Source organism: Labrus bergylta, chromosome 18, assembly GCF_963930695.1.
Source record: "Labrus bergylta chromosome 18, fLabBer1.1, whole genome shotgun sequence".
Lineage (NCBI taxonomy): Eukaryota > Metazoa > Chordata > Actinopteri > Labriformes > Labridae > Labrus > Labrus bergylta.
In genome coordinates this window covers 12,806,397-12,821,064 of record NC_089212.1, presented here as the reverse complement: position 1 = coordinate 12,821,064, position 14,668 = coordinate 12,806,397, and the positions used below count along the sequence as shown (strand labels likewise).

General features: G+C 40.8%; 1 protein-coding gene across 2 annotated transcripts in view; it reads left to right on the top strand.

Moving 5' to 3' along the window:
- Positions 1-14,668, top strand: part of LOC109981360 (latent-transforming growth factor beta-binding protein 2) — a 90,449-nt gene that overhangs the window by 14,980 nt on the left and 60,801 nt on the right. The gene's annotated exons all lie outside the window — the stretch shown is intronic.

The following is a 14,668-nucleotide window of genomic DNA, read 5'->3' as shown; positions in this document are numbered from 1 at the left end:
TCTGACCGTTTTAGTTCCAGTCTTGTTGGAATTATTTTTTTTGCCTTGATTAATGTCTTTACCATACTCTTGATCAAGGGTACGAGAAGGGAATAATTGCTTCCGGGACTATTTTGATGGATCGTTATTGCTTACAGGCTCTGACTATCTTGTCAAATTTTGTTGCATTTGGACTCAGGCCCAGTGTTTTTTTAATCTGCACACAGTCAGTTAAATTACCGTAATTTGTCTTTGCACCAAACGCTTTTAAGCCAGTTTGTCAACTGGGTGATTATCTTGACCAAACTGCTTAAACATCCTCCATTACAGCTGACGTTTATGGTGCTAATCATGCTAATTGTCATGGTTTCTTTTTCTTTTTTTGGATGGTGTTATAGAATTACGCCAGCAGAGCCCCCACATGTTTTGGTAGCTCTTTGAAACTCTAACTAAGTGATTTGGCAGATGGTTCATAAAGAAGTTTTAATACATCGTCCTTCCTCGTACGATTAATGTGGAGTCATTGTAAGTCTTCTAATCAATACAAGCCCTCTAAAGGCTGCACAGTTGCATTGCACATGTTTGCTTTGTTCTTGACTCACAGAGAAGGTTTGTGTCCTGAGTCACACATCAGAGTCAGAATAGGAAGAGAAAACACTGTCAGTAGCAGACAGGGGTACTGAGTCACAAATGCCCCTACTATGACTGTGTGGACTTATCGGCTGAATCTGAGTAACTGTTACTAAGAGTTACTGTAAGGTTCAAGATGAGCCATTTCCCTCTGCTAGAGCGCAACATTTCCAAGCATGCAGCCCAGACTAATCTAATTATTAGTCTTTGTAACCAAATTTTCCGGACAGTCTAAAAACTTCTGCCAAAACTTTAGCATGTCTTCACCTTAAAATCAGCCAAACAATTATTGAAATAGTTGACTCTCCTTTATTGAAACGTCCAAGAATCTATTTGAGTGCTTGTGTAATTTAAAAAATCAGTCCCCGTGAGCCGCTGCGAATGTTTTGCATTCTCTCAGCCCAGAATGATCTTTTTGGGGTGGAACAGTTTTTCCCCCTGGAGAGGTGGTGGATGCAAGTCTTGGTTTCATATATCAGGGTTGAGGTTCCTCTGTTTCTAAAGCCAGGAAAGCACGAGCAATGTGAGGTCACATTGAGTGAGACAACGCCAGAGCCAAGGCTCAATTAAAGAGTAAGAAGAGGAGCAGGGAGGACAGATGCTTGGTCTGAGATAGATCATGTTGGTCTTGCCCCCACTTATTCACTCGAGGGAGTTAAAGGCCACCCTGAACACGCAGCACCAAGCCAGTCTCCTTTAATTTCCCCCTACTAGAGAAGGTGTGAGGAACTATATATGTCTTTCTTGGAGTGGACTTGACGTGTTATGTCAGCAGCACCCTGTTACTGACCCAGCCTGACAAGCGGCGCCAAGAATAAGGAATAACGCAGAGGAGGAATGAGACTGACAAGGAGGGAGAGAACAAAAAGAATGATAATGCGAGAAATTGTTAATGAGAGACAGAGAATGTCATATATATATTCAGCTGAACAAGATCAAGTGACAGTATATAAGCTTTAATGAATCAAACTTGTGCTTCCAGTACCTGTAGCTTTGCCTGAGAAGTCGAAGCTATGAAACCGCTCTGTGTGCACATGTCAGCACATGGGGAAAGATGTAGTGTCTGCGGTCAATATTAAGAGGATTTTCAACATCTGAGTGAAGATGATTCTTAAATCTTTGAGCAGGTCAGCACCTCAAACATGCAGCTAGAGAGACTAGATTTCTGATTGAGCAACAAGAAGCTATGTTGTTCTGGTAACTCTGTTAGAGGATGAGTGTATTTATAAAACCATTATCTCAATAACCAAATACGAGGATTTCAACATATTTCTACTGTTTCCATGGTAGCCAGCAAAATAATTTTGTTTTTGTTCATATTTTAGTCTCTCGTCTCTTTGGTGTAACTTTGTCAGTAGCTGTTTTTTTTAAACACACCAGTATTCATTTGAGCAACAACAGACCCCCTGGTCTTGAAGTTGCCATTATTTCTCGCACATTCTCGATGGTAAACCAAAATAACATTTTAGAATTTATGAGCTCTAAAAGTGCATAACCAACATTGAAACAATTATTGGCCATTAGATTCAAACATCATGATGCTTTGAAGGTTTGTCAAATCTGTCTTCTTTTAGAACATTACTGACATAGATGTAAATCCGTCTGTTCAAACATAATTATTATATCCCGCAAATTTATAGTTTTAAAATCTGTAAGCATCTGAAATTATTTTTGTTGTCGGAAACATTCTGGTTTCTCTTCGCAGTGCAAGTAGTATCATCCACAGTGGTTTCATTGGCAACTTGCTGTTACTGGTGAACAATCTGTGAGAAGAGCAAAGGATTGTGAAACACAATTTGCTGTAATGCAATCCCAGCTCCCTTGCTAGTCCAGCTGAAAATCCACTCTTTGACATCATCTGTAAATTCCAGCTCCATACTCCCCAGTTTCTAGTCGGACTGTAAACAACAGCAAGTTTTATAAGGGGAAGTCTTGGCTATAAGTCCTTTATCGCTTACTGCTGACTACACTGAAAGCTTGATTGACAGTCTTAAAAAAAAAAGTCTTGTTGGGATGGACAAAACATACGAGGAGCCTTCTGTTCAGTGGGATTTTGGAGCATGGGAATACGACTCCACACCCTACTCCCTCTTCTTGTATTCCTGTCTGGAGTCTTCCGTTTCTCCTCTGACCATTTGAACTGTCTCCCAAACGTCCCAGCTGCCAGTTCTACAGGATTAAAACTTTCAAATTAAAAAAAAAGTTACATCCTATATGCAGCTGGCAAACAAATAACCGTTTCCTCCTCTGACCTTATGTGTTTCACTGTAAGACCAGTGTTTCCTGTGAGCGCTGTGCTCAGCAATAGTGAAGGGCTTGTCCCCCGTCAGCAGCAGATCCTGTAGATCACAGCTCGTCTGTCAGCTCCCAGTTTGAAGGTCAGGGCCAATGTTGAACACTCCCGGCTAAGCTGGAACTGCGATAACGCTCAGAGGACGTATTCAGCACCTCCTATGAGTCCTTCATATCATCTCTATACCCCCACCGCTCTCTGACATCAGGCCTGTGCAGGAAACAGAGCAGGGCAGAGCAGGATGTGTGTGCAGTGTGCAGGTTGTCCCTCCAAAGGTCATCTCTCTCTGGTCTCTGTTACATAACCAGACTGAGCACAGCTGGAAGCAGATACCTGGATAACAGAGCTTTGCAGTGATGTTGCATACAGCTCATTGCTTTTGCTGCAGAGCTTAGCATGTGGATTTGATAGCTAGTTCATGCACTGAATTCTCGATTATGATCTTGTGTTATAGAGAACAGAAATTGACTTGGGGTCTTGGGGTCAAGTTTGCGGATAATGGTGCACTTTAAGTTGAAAAATCTTGTGTTACAACTCCACAGTTTTTTGATGCAACAAAAGTGCACCATTCATCAAAACCAATCAAAACTTTTCCTGAGTGTAATGTTACACCTCTACAGGATAATCAACTCAACACAGTCTATTTCATTTCAATGAGGCCTCTGTGTTTCAAGTGGTGGGGTGTCAAATGAGAGGCATCCAAATGAAAAGAAAAACACAGCGTTATCCTGCCAAAAATAGTTAAACCTGACTAAACCTTGGCTGAAAAAAAACAAAACTGCACAACATCCATCAAAGTACTATGTGGGCCAATCAGAAATGTGTGAGGGCAGAATTACATCACATCAGGAACAATGCACTTTTCGCTGTTTACATGTGGATCATTGAGTCACAGAATGAATTGCCGTTGTAATATCTTTCCAGACTTGTAAAATCGTATTTATGTGTATTTTAAACCACTGCGAAGTGTTTTGATAAACTTTCAAACTGATCGCTGTTTGTGAAATCAGCATTCCAGGATTCCTTCATAATTTCATCATCCCATCAGTTCTTGAAACAACAACCCGTATCAAACTGCCTCTTTTCAGTTTTTAAAGGCCAGTAAGTTAATTGCCAGTCCTCTAGAAGTGCAGGTAGTTGCCTGTTTACCACATAAATAAAGGGACTTTGTCTTCATCATTTTAAAATTCAACCATCAGTTACAAATTATCATTTAATTTAACTACAGCTGTGCCCCACCTAGTCCTTGACCACCACAGTTAAACCCTACTAGGGAGGTAAAGATTAATCGTGATGCAGTTAAAAATCGATTCAAAGGAGTCAGGGTTCATATCGGTACTCTGAAAAATGGATCACAATAATATCAAAAGCGTCAGCAGCTGTAGAGCAGAGGCTGTTGGCACCTACCTATTGTTGGCTTATAGAAATTATTCCACACATTGAAGTAAATAGAATATACATCTAGATACTTGAGTCTAGTTATAAGAATGGAGACTGAAGTAGCTTGAACTGTGAACGGGCAATCACTGGGTCCCTATTTATCACCACTGTTTGTTTATTTGAACTGTTTCAAATTTAATTTCAGTGCATCAATGTCTTGGCCCATTACATTAATTTAATTGCTGTAAAATTTTGCAAAGCACAATTTGCTTCAGGAATGATTACAAATTTGGTCCCACCCAGTAACATATTGAAATGGTGAAGAAAAACAAAAACACCCCGTGACGTGGAGCAGTGCGACCATTAATAGGGTGATGCATTAAACTTTCTCTGCGTTAACTGTTATGCTTATATCAGACTTCAGCGTTTGCCTGGTGAATAATCAGCCTGGCGGTTATGTGGCTTGTTGACTCAAGGCTTTGCACATAGCCACACAGCCGTTTTTCAGAGGAAACTGTGGTCATAGTGGGAGTTCTCCATGTTAATCATGGATCACTGGTTGCTTTCACTCCCACTCCAGACAAACCACACCACCGGCGCTGACGGGAGCCACTGTCAAAAAACCTACAGGTCACCTCAGCACCTGTGTAAAAATATTATCATTCCATCATCACCAATTTTGGTCTTAGTGATGATCACTGAAGAATCTGAGGTATCAAGTATAGCAGTAGCTCAGAGCTTAAATAAAATATGATCGTAAGCACTAAAAGACGGGGATGGAAATTCACTCAGAAGGTTTCTCATTACTCACTTGAGAGGATAATAAATTAAAAGAGTATTTCAGATCCTAAAGTAGCTTTCCATTCTCTAATTCTCTTGATGACTTTGACTGTGATCAGATATGTGTGTTCTTAAGACAAATATATACAGTATCTCTGAACATTCATCCTGGGAAAGTTTTCCGACTGTACCACCTGGCAGACTCCTTTGCTACAAAGAGGACATGTCCAGAATCATCCTGTTGTATCCCTTTTTGGCTGCTGCCAAAACAGAGGAGGCCTGCAGATGGGGAGTTGGGCTGAAGTAGCAAAGAAGGGTAAAGTTCAGGGTAATTCCCACAGGTTGGATGTGCTGTGCTTTCCCTTTAACAGGATCGTTCTTGTTTCTCATCCAGGCGTGACAGGGTGCCTAGAGCTGTGATTTGTGTCCTTGTGACGGTAGTATGAATAAACTTGAACTTGTGGTCAAGTCACCTTGTTTGTCTTGCATACTGGTTCTACAAACTTCATGTCTGCCCTGACCCCGGTCCCAAAGCTGAGCATTTTCACTTGTGATGACTTGGATGAGGCTTTACAGAGCAATGCTGGACATCCCCTTCCATGGTTATGTGGTGTGGGGGGGGACATCGTGTACCTCAGCTACTGTGGGTTCAACATCAAATGAGTGCAGACTCAGCTGTGGAGGTCACCTTGTCCTTACGTGAACTCTTTATGTGCATCATGCTAAGTTAGGCTAAGTTGAATTTAGCATCACATAGGATAGTAGAAAATTAGGCGAGTTAAATTCAACAAATTTTTTGAACGAGACAAAGTGGTGAAAATGACTGAGCCGAGCCAGGAGGAATTGGTGAGTTTTTTTTGTTTTTTTTTCTACAAACACAGAGCCAAACGAGCCCCATGAGTGTTCGGCTTCTTGCTAGGCCAGAGGGAACAAAGGACTATAGAGAACTCAGCACTCAGCGTGGGACAGATATGTCTTTCTCTCCATCCAAACTCTCCAAAGCCCCGTCTGAAACACACTGTCTGAGCTCGGTGTCCGTAGCCAAGTCCTTATAATCATCCTGTGCAGATGCAGCTGTCTGAGGGACAAATACTGTACAGCAGTTACAGGAAGAAGGGTGACTATTCCAGAATGCACTCCAGCCTCCTGCTACAGAGCTCTGGCAGATGGAGACAGCATCAATCAGGGACATCTCCCAGATACGGGTCTTGGGTGTTGAAAGCCTGAATTAGCAAAGTATGACTCTGTGTGGAAACGTGTTATCCAGTTGGATGTCAGGATGTAGAAATTCTGTGGTGCAAACACACATCTAGCGAGGACATATTTAACACACGGCAATTTATATCCAAATTTCAAATGGACTTTTAAAATGACATTATAGCCTTGTCCACATTCTCCCCTCTTGTTGGAAGAGCTGTTGGGCTTCTGTCGAGTAGTTTGACATATGACACTGACCAGCCTAAGCATAGCCTCAGTCAGCACATTGTAACAGCTCTTCCTGCTGACCTGTCTTGTGGCATTTTACTAAGTGAATGATCAGAACAACGACAATAAACTGAAGAGTATTGAATGGCCTCTCAGCTCACCATGGCTTCAGGCGTTTTGATTCAGACCCCTGAACCACAGCAACCACACTGCTTTGCTTCCATCCTGAATCAGGCCTTTTTGGACTTCTTAGTGTTTTAAACCCCAACTTTTTTGAATGCTGAGGTCAAAACAGACAGATTGGCACTACTACTGCCCCCCAGAGAAACAAAGGGAACTATTTTTTTCACAGCTTTTGGCCTGTGATTGAGTAGGCGGCAGTAGTCATATGTTTTGATCATGTAGTGCCTGAAAACCTCAGTGAGGTCAAATTTACAGAAAATCTGTTTTCATGCAGGCAACGGTGGACGTAATACCTTATAAAATAAGGCGGAACTTCATCCTTTCTTTTGTCTGAGTTTAACTACGGGCGAACTAAATGATAGTCTTTGCTAAATACATTTCTTCAGAATCTTTTTTGCTTTCAGTTCTACGTGAGGCCCAGTTGTTGCTCTGATATAAGCTTCATTCCCATAGGGCAGAAAAAAAAAGAAAAGCTTTCTGATTCAATCCAACTCGGCTCTGATACAGTTCACCCAGGATCTGGCTGCTACTAGCGGGATTCCTGGAAGGCCATCCAGACAGAGAGAACATGATTTAATCCAGCCTCTTTGGCTGGTGCGATAAGCCCTCAGACACACCCTAGATTTTCACAAGGGGAAAATATTCTGCCAGGACCCACAATTATCCGAGTCATAATGACTAGAGATGTTATCAAAGAGAGCCTGGGTCTTAATTGCACACTGATGTTAGGCCTTATGCAGCCATATAGAACTTGAGAAGAACTCGTCCTTGTTTCAGGAGAAAGAAGCTTGTTGTTGAAGAGCTATGGTTCTTGGACTTGGTGTTTTCCTGTTATTTTTAGTTTATAGTATTGGACACAGTGGGCCACTGGCACAACTGGCATGATTTAATTTCATTTCCATGTTGATTTCAGCCTTAATTTAATCATTTAAGGTTGGTTTTCCGCATATTAACTTCTCACCGAGTAGGAGAAGATAGCCGTATTCATTTATTAGTCATTTATCCAAGAATCAAATCAGATCAGTTGTTTGTTATCTCTATCTTTCTACACATGTTTTTCTGTTGCTGATGCTGTAGAGTTACTTTTTTTTCTTCTAAGATTTATTTTTGGGCTTTTTATGCCTTCAATGGTGAGATAGGACAGTGGACAGAGTCGGAAATCAGGGATAGAGAGTGGAGAATTTATTTGTACTTTGCACACATTTTACAACCAACGTTTATTAGGGATTATTAGTATTATTGTATAATTGAAGAAAGGAACATTCTCACATTAAAGCTTGTTTTCTGAAAATATAAAGATCACTATTCAAAAGCACTGCAAGGGAGAAGAAAAATGTTGCATCTAGTTTTAGATCACAACAAACCATTGTCATGTTAGAATTGAAAATATGAAATAGGTGACATCACTTAGTTATCAGTACCAATAACCTATTTCCCCAAACCAGTTAAATAAAAAATGTGTTCTCACACTGACATTTTTGTTGGGATAAAACAAGCATGATATCAGTGTTAATAACTGATTCTGTTTAACTATCAAGGCTTTCTTTTCCCATCTCTGCTCTTTATGCTCAGCTCAGCTGTTCTGCTTTTGGCTGTGACTTAATTTTCACTATAAGCATACAGACATGCTTGCATCAACTTCAGCTCTGGGCAAGAAAGAGGAAGAAAATTGTATTTCCGGACATGTCAAAATATTGATATTTATCAACAACAAGAAGAGTTTTACAGGTTTTAACCATGTGAAACAAAAGTTGACATGCAACCTTCACGATTAACTTGCAAAACAAGCTGTAAGAATAGCCAAAGTAGTTCAAAATATTTACTCCACAAGATTAAACATTTACAAAAAGCTGCAATTTAGGTTGAGTGTTGAGTTATTTTCGAATTTCCAATAAATACAAACTTCACCACCACATTATTGCATTCATGTTGCTATGAGAAACACACGACAACAATAAAGTGGGAATGCCCTTGGGATTGGATGTTTTATTTATTGGTGTTTGCGAAGGTTCAAACCTCAGGAGTTTATTGAAAGAAACACACAGGGACCTCAGTGGTGAGTGATGAATGGATGAGGGCGTTTTGCATAAAGCCTTAGGAATGAGTTGTGTGACCACAGCGGGGTTTGACCACTGCTGGTGCAGATGGTTTGGTGCATTGACTGGGTAAGAAAGGATTATGTTTTTCTCAGGCCGTTGAGACTCCTTTCACCTCTTAAACTACACCAATGCTGTTGGGGTGAACCAAATTCTGAATAAAACCATTGCCCCCTTTGCGCAAAGATGTAGCTTAGCATTGGCACCAACCCCATCATTCTGTACAAATATAATGGAATTAAAATATCTTATTAGCAATATATTTCATATCAAATATCAAATATTAAGGCTGATTTTTTGGTAAAATCAAATTCTAAAGCATAAAAGTCATTCTTGGAACAGGATTCCAGTTCAGCCTTTGATTGTATCAGTACTGCTAATCCAAAATGTGTTCTCTTTTCACAGCTACATCCTAGTTAATGTCTCAGACGTCAATGAGATTCATAACACTGTTGGGCTTTGAATAGCAAAACATGAACAAGAGTCAAGTGTGTCTGTCTTTGCTAATGTTCTTGAATAACACCTCCTGGGACCAGATTCAACAGTCTGCACTCTCGTTCCTGTCTGCAAGTTTTAGTCTGTGAAATATGGAGCAACATCTGTTGTTAAGCTTTTTGCTGAAAAACATCTCCCTCCTGACCCTGCTCAAATTAATACCAAGAGAAGGAAGATTCTTTTATTTAAGACCATTCTAGGTGTTTCCCAGTTTAACAGTGACTCCTGGAGTGACTCCGACACTGGAGTCAAATTCACAAAAAAACATTTAACTATGTAAATTATGATCTGTGTACAGACTTTCAAATGATTGGAATTTTTTTTAATCCAAATTACAAAATATTATCATTGAAGTTTTCTGTACACAAGATTGGTAAGCAATTCATTCAGAACAACAGTCAAATGGCAACAACAGTGGTACTTATTTGGCTATTTACACTTAGAATTCACATCCTCTGCGGGTGATTATTGACAGATGGAGGTTATACAGTTCTCTTTTTTTTGACAGCAGTAGTTGAGTGTTGACCGTGATAATTTACTTACAGTAGTCACTGTTGTACAACATTTGAGGCCGTTTAGCCGTGTTGTAATAACTCACTAGCTTCAAACGCTCTAAAGCTTTCAGTTTTGAATTGCAGTCTTCGAGAACTAAAAGGAGCATCTCAGCTAAAATAGCACGTTTTTTCACTGCTATAACTGCAACATGGATAGCAGAGCATTTTGTAATTCACTATTGAATCAACAGTTGAAGTGACTGATTATCAACTAGCAAATTACTCAAACATTCAAGGCAGGCCAATTCTGATCGTCAGATGTCGCTGTGTGTGGATCCATGGAAATGTTGAACAACATATAATCTGGCTTGCCTAGACCTTCTGGAGAAAAGACCTAAACAGTGAAATGAGCGTTTTTTGTTTTTTAAATCTACCATTTCCAAAAGTTGTGAAAGTATATTCTCAACCCAAATTTCTAGCAGCCTAAAAAACATTGGAATAGGTCCAGTTTGCTTGGTGCCAAAGCGCAGGGCCATACACACTCATAAATCTCCCTTCTTTTGTTGCCAGCAATGTTTTCAGTGGTTCTCCAACACAAAGTTTTCTTTGTTTCGGCTGCTGTTAGCACAATTCTTTTTAGATTTCTTCTGTTGCCTCCAGTTAGAGTAATGGTCTGCATGTCCAAGCGCAAGCTTTGAATTCTACAATAGTCTTTAACACTTCCACTGACTGAGATGAATGAGTGTAAACTTTGATTTACACTTGGTCTTTGGCGGCCATCATTAAATTTATATTTGGAGAGTAGGTTTCAAATTGCCCTAATTCTGTGCAGTTCTTATGTAATGCTGGTTTTGGCTGACACTGTGTTGGAAAGAGGTAAATGGAACCATTAAACATTTTGTTTAAATAAAAAGAAAAATGACCTTCTTCTCCTCTGTGGGATGAAACAAACTGGTGTGTTGATTGTCGTAAACCCACCAATGGTTCCAGAGGTTTGCCACTCGTCACTCTGGAAGTCTCATCCAGTCCAACACAAAGAAAACTGTTTCAGGGAAAGTGGCAAGGCTGGCAGCCATCAGGTTGTTCAGTGTGACCCAGTCTGGGATACTCATGCCAGACACTTCTGCCTGCTGTCAGACTGTCTTGTTTAGACAGTTTGTTCAAAGCCAAATGACTCGGTCCAACAACCAGACAAGCTCTTCATATTAGTCTATTTTCTGCATTAGCTGCCAAAAGCCAATAATCAGAGCTGTTAGATGTGGGTTCAGAATTTGGTTTTCTAAACAAATCAAATGAAAAATGAACTTAGCTTTAAATGCTGAAGAAACACTTTTTGATACCACGATCCCTTAACTCTTGCCAACTTGTAAGTTCAGAAGATATAGACCTTTTTTCTGTCTGAAATGTATTAGCTGTAGCTGACCAATATGTTTGTTTTTCATGGGGGAAGATAGATATAACACTTCAGAGACTGAACTGTAAGCGAGTGAATCAGCTGTGACTCTTACATTACAGTGTAGCGCTTCACATAAACACAAGGCCGGCTTCGTCATGGAGAGTGGGCTATGGAGAAAGATGTAAACAGTTCTTGAAGATCTGGGTCAATGCTTGTGTGTCTGTGTGTTTAACTGTTTGGGGTGAGTGGGACAATCAGATAAATCCAGAGTTTTCCCGTCTATCTAAGAGGCTCCTGTTTCCAAGTGGGCGAGACACAGTCAACACTTGGATTACAGGACAATGTTGTTTTCCAAGCCATCACAATACAAAGGTTTCCGGGGACTTCAATAAAACCAACTAAGCCATTTTCTCCATGTAACTTTGCCCCATACTCAGTGCACTCTCATCAAACTTCAAAGCACACCTCGCATTTTTGTTTGGCAGAGTATTTCATTGGCTTATATTAACAGCGTGGTTTATGAACAGCATCAGCAGCAGCTCAGAGTTCAGAGCAACCTCCAGTTCCTGGTTGGCTTGTTTGACTCTGCGCTGTTTGTGCTCCAAGCGTGCCTCCTCTCCAAGTCATCTGGGTCAAGAGGCTCAGCTCCAACCATTCTCGCTGCCTGTCATGAATTCAGGAGAGCTAATATTCACATGTTGTAATGCTGCGATGAGTTCAAAGTAACAAAGCGATTTTTCACCAAAGAATTCTTTTGCAAGAAGTTGGAAGATTTACAGTCTTTTTATGCACAGTGTTCATTCTTGGCCATCGCTGTGATTTGTAATTTCCGTAGATGTGATGAGGTTTGCTTCTAATTGCTTTCATACATGTGCAGTAAGTGACGATCAGGGAGAGTAGACAGCGCCAATAGCTTTATGTCTTAGTTGGAAGCCTTCCTTTGCTTTAAGATATAAACCGAGGCTTTGATCAACTGTTTGGACAGAGATATATCAGTGTCAAAGAAATGATTGTTTCTCTTTCAGTGTAATTATCCAGCGAATATTTAGAGCATGAAATAATACAAGTTGTGTATTAAAGTCAGTCAAACCTCCTGCTGTATGCATATTAATCTTACTTATGTAATCAAAGTGTCGAAACACTGAAACAGGATTTGGCATCATGATTTCAACATCATGTGTGTCCATAATGCTCCTCTCAGGTAGTTTGTAATGTATTTCGTTGACGCTAGGTCAGCTTTTGGCATTTATTTGGAGTTTTACTTCTGCCGCATGATCTGTTAAAGTCCAGTTTTAACTCTTCTCTTAGCTCTGTTCTTGGTTCCTACCTTTACATTTTGTTGTCTTCTTGCAGATACTAGTTGCTGAGTTTTTTGTTGCTGTTATGGTCTTGTCAGAAATTTCAACTGAAAGGGAGTGCTGGTAGTGGTTATGTCGCTTGCCCCATACATAGGCTATGACCTCATCGCAGAGAACGATAGTTTGAATCTGACCTCGGCCCTTTGCTGCAGGTCACCTCCCGCTCTCTCCTCCCAACATTTCCTGTCACTCTTCAGCTGTCCTGTCCAATAAAGGAATAGATGTCCCCAAAAATATCTTAGAAAGTTAATGTGAAGAGTAGATTTACAGTAAGAGTTTGTAGTATCCTGATATCGATGGATAAGAAACCAGATGGTTCATGACTAAAAAAAATGGTGTTTACGAACATCTGCATTGCTTGTGTCTTTCACACATTTGTATGTCTTTTTATTTTAATTAAATCCCAATGTGTATCATTTCATTGTCAAAACCTTAATGCAAGCCATAACAAACAAGGGAATATCAGAAAGATCGAAGATGAGTGCAGTGATTGCTGCTGTAATTTTAAGAACCACTTATTTTGAATATTGTGTCAACTTAATTTCTGTCTTTGCCCTATTTGCATATATATATATTCCCCAATTTAGCAACTCTCTTATCAACACTGCCTTAATTAAATCTGTATGGCCATTGTTTGTTACCCAAACATTTTCTCCGTATGTCTGTTCAAACCATGTTGCATGTGATCTTGGCAGAGGTCTTCAAATTGCTTTCAAGTCACCCAGAACAAGGCAGGGGGATGGTTCTTCCTTGGCTGGCCGGGGCCTTGAAGTTCCTAATGATGACATCAAACGTTCAGAGTGAGTCGTGCTTGCCCTGTTCGCCCTCTGATCTGCAGGCAGAGAGAGCAGCGGTGAGCTCATGCTGGGAGGAAGTCACTTTGCCATTGAAAGTGAGAGAGACAGACGTAGCAACATCTGGCTCAGCCCAGGAAGTGAGGCAGGATGCTTGGAGGCCAGGTGTCACTGTAAGCCATGGAAAAACCCAATCATGATGTAGAGTGGATGGTGTAGCTGGGTTATCCACCTCCTGTAGGTCCTTACCACCTTGACAACAGCACCTCTTCTTTCCCTGTGTCACATCCTCTCCTCGAGACACGCCCTGAAGATTCAGGATCTGGGTCAGCAGCTGTGCACTGTAGATGCTGTTGTCTTTCAAAGAGCTGACATGAGAGACTATTATCAAGTATTTGTCTGAATTTTTTCTCCTTCTCATTTAGTGTCCTGTTGCCCTTGGAAACAGGAATGCTGTTTGTACGCTGTGAATAAAGAGACATGCATAGACTTGTGCTATATCTAGCACAGCTGGGAAAGGGTGTGTGTGTATACAAGTGTGTGCACATGCATGCATTTTTGTATGCACATTTGTGTTTGGTTGCCTGATTATTGTTGTGTGTCTGCGGGTAGACAGAGCTGATTCAGTGTGTAAATACGTGGTGTGTGGCTACAAACCACACGTAATAAATGGTAATTCATGGTTTATATCTTCATTTGAGGTTTGATTACAGCCTCAATTACCTGACAGGGCCACAGGTGGGCTTTGTAGAACGTTTCTTCTGATCTACGCGGTGTGGTTCATCTTTGTCTTGCTCTGTTGACTGTCTGTCAGGGCAGATCAGTGGGATCCAGATGTTTTTTTTTTGCAGGCCTGAATCCCAGCACTCCCCTAGCTTCCATAGAGCCGAGGCAGGCCTGTCTGCCCGTCTGTCTGAGAGGCACGCGCCTCCCCCAGGTCGCTCACATGAGCTCAGCTTCCAGGTCGAGCAGCACAGGCTCAGTAATTGACCCAAATCAAATGCTCACTGTTGAAAAAAAAAAAGTGCCCCTTGCAGCCTGTGGTCAAGTTTTTTCTTCATCCCTAGTTTTAATACTTCCTCCGACTCGGTGCAACAATCAGGATGTTGCTCCTTGGTTGACCACAGACGGACAGAACAGGGAGTTCATAATCTAGTGAAGCAAACACAATGGATGATGGAAAGGTTTTGGAGTCCTGATGGAAAGATCTAATGGTTTAAAAATGTACTTATTATCTGGGGCCAAAATACCAGCCACACACACAGATAAATACTGCAAGTCTGATTCACTTATTGTTGCCTGATACTTCATTTTTTTTTTTTTTTGTTAATCAGCAGTGAATAATCTTCTCTTGCGAAATATCTT